The 2,343-nt window shown below is 37.9% G+C and overlaps 1 pseudogene; it reads right to left on the bottom strand.

Moving 5' to 3' along the window:
• Nucleotides 1–217: 217 nt before the first annotated feature.
• LOC102005070 lies at nucleotides 218–1,177 on the bottom strand (annotated as a pseudogene).
• Between the last annotated feature and the right edge of the window lie 1,166 nt (nucleotides 1,178–2,343).

The raw sequence follows: 2,343 nt of genomic DNA, 5'->3' as shown, positions 1-2,343 counted from the left end.
AACACACAGAAAACAAGTTATCTTTTAATCTATACAGTGAGATTATAAAATATGCTATCACAAATTTGTAAGTGAAATATTTATATGGCTAGTATTTCTCAACAATTGAAAGAGTAAGATTAGTCTAGTGAAATGAAAGTTATTACATTTCAATTAAATATTAACTCTATTAATTTAAAAGTTTTCTTTAAAATTGACTCTTATGAACACACTTTACTCACAAATTAGGAAGAATGCACTGTAATAGGATGTTTAAAGAGAAAACTTTAAACCTCATTATTTTGTGGACTGTGTCCTTCACATCCTTATTTCTCAGACAAGATCAAGGGGTTCAACATGGGGATCACCACCGTGTAAAACACAGAGGCCACTTTGACCGTGTACCTGGAGCTCTTGGAGTCGGACACACAGTAGAGGAACAGGATGGTGCCGTGGAAGATGGCGATGGCCGTCAGGTGGGAGGCGCAGGTGGAGAAAGCCTTGCGGGGCCCGCTGGCTGAGCGCATCTTGAGGACGGTGACAACAATGAACACGTAAGACAACAGAATGATGAAGAGTGTGCTGATTGCGTTAAATGTGGAAAAAGTGAATACAAGTAACTGGTTTATGTGAGTATCTGAGCAAGACCGGGAGAGCTCACCGAAAATGTGATCGATTGTGCTGGAACCAGGAAAAGATAACTGCAGTGCAGAGCATGTCAGTCTCAAGGAACAAGCTACACCCCGTGTATATGGTCCCACCACCAGCACGCGAGGGAGTTTCTCTGACATGGTAATGGTGTAGAGAAGAGGGTCACAGATGGCCACAAAGCGGTCATAGGACATCGCTGCTAATAAAAAGGCTTCCGTTACCACAAATGTGCAAAAGAAAAAGAACTGCAGTATACGCCCGAGAAGCAAATGGTTCTGTCCTTTGAGACTAGGTTCACCGGCACCTTGGGAGCAGTGACGGAGGAGTAGCAAAAACCTACAAAGGAGAGATGGCTGAGGAAAAAATACATGGGGGTGTGCACTTTGGGGTTAAGTCTGATTATCACAATCATCCCAGTATTCCCTACCACAGTGACAGTGCACGTGCTCAGAAAAACCATAAAGAGCAGTACTTGCGGTTCCGGAACATCGGAGAAGCCCAAGAGGATGAATGTGGTCCCATTTTTGTTTCTGTCTGGCGGTATCATGGCTTCTGTTGGTCTGGATCTGAAAATCATGAAAAGGAAAATAATCAGGAGGTGCCTTAGGATGAGTCATAATATCCGTCAGAATGCAGATATTCATTTTACAAGATACCATACATCTCTAAAAATTTAAAATACAACCACTCTTTTAAAAATTTTCTTAAGAATGTAATTACTAAATTATATTCTAAGTACACAAATGTAACATTTAACATTTAAAACATAAGCTAATGAGATAAAATATTTATGGCTATTTTACATAAATCTCAAAAATTTTAGCTGTCTTGGAACATTGTAATTTTATAAAAGCTAACATTAATAACAAAGAACTGTGTTTAAGATTAAAAGTCAGAAATGTACAAGTTACTTTTGTATATTACATTCATATAATGACATCTCGGAATGCCAGCCTAATATTTTTCTTGTTCTCCTATTGCTAAATTCACTTTGATCTGTCTGTTGACAAAATGAATCTAATATCAAAATAAATCACAGTTCTCTGGTTTTTCTTGTTAACTTAGCAAGTTTGAATTATAAACCTACCCACATTTCACAAGAACTAACAAACTTAGAATAGCGTACAAAGACATTCTCCTTTGCTTCTTTATTCTAGAGATGATGAAGCAGAGGACAGGAAGCTTAAGTTTTCCAGTAACGTATAAATACCAATCTATGTGTCTGTGCCTAAAGTTCTGATCCTGTGTTTCCCAACTGTATTTCCTTTATTTTTTGTACACTGAGCCACAGTACATTCTCTAGCTAATAACATGTTTCCTTTGTCAATAGTCATACCTGGAGTCAGTAAGAACTAGAAATCTTAAAACAATAGGAAATAAACTACTGCCAGTGTACGAGACATAAGGATATAGCAATAGAAAGTAACATCAACAAGAAATGGGATACACTGTGATTGAGGGAGTTGTTTTCATCTAAGAGTAACTATAACAAAGACTGCAACAGAAACTTTCCATTCCTGAGTCAGCCTGCCTGTGTATGTGTCAGTTTGTCTCTCTCACTGTGTCTCTTCTGTCCCTCAAAAATGACTAAACTCTGTAGTAATTGAAGAGACGAAGAAGAAAATTTGGGTATTCCTACATGATGAAGTCATTTCATGAGAAAATAGTATTATAAAAGAATTCCTCTGTTCCTCTCGCAGGTGTCCAGCATCT

Source organism: Chinchilla lanigera, unplaced genomic scaffold (genome assembly GCF_000276665.1).
Source record: "Chinchilla lanigera isolate Chin_1 unplaced genomic scaffold, ChiLan1.0 scaffold00110, whole genome shotgun sequence".
NCBI lineage: Eukaryota > Metazoa > Chordata > Mammalia > Rodentia > Chinchillidae > Chinchilla > Chinchilla lanigera.
The sequence above is the reverse complement of the archived record's forward strand: the minus strand, read 5'-3'. Positions and strand labels throughout refer to the sequence as shown.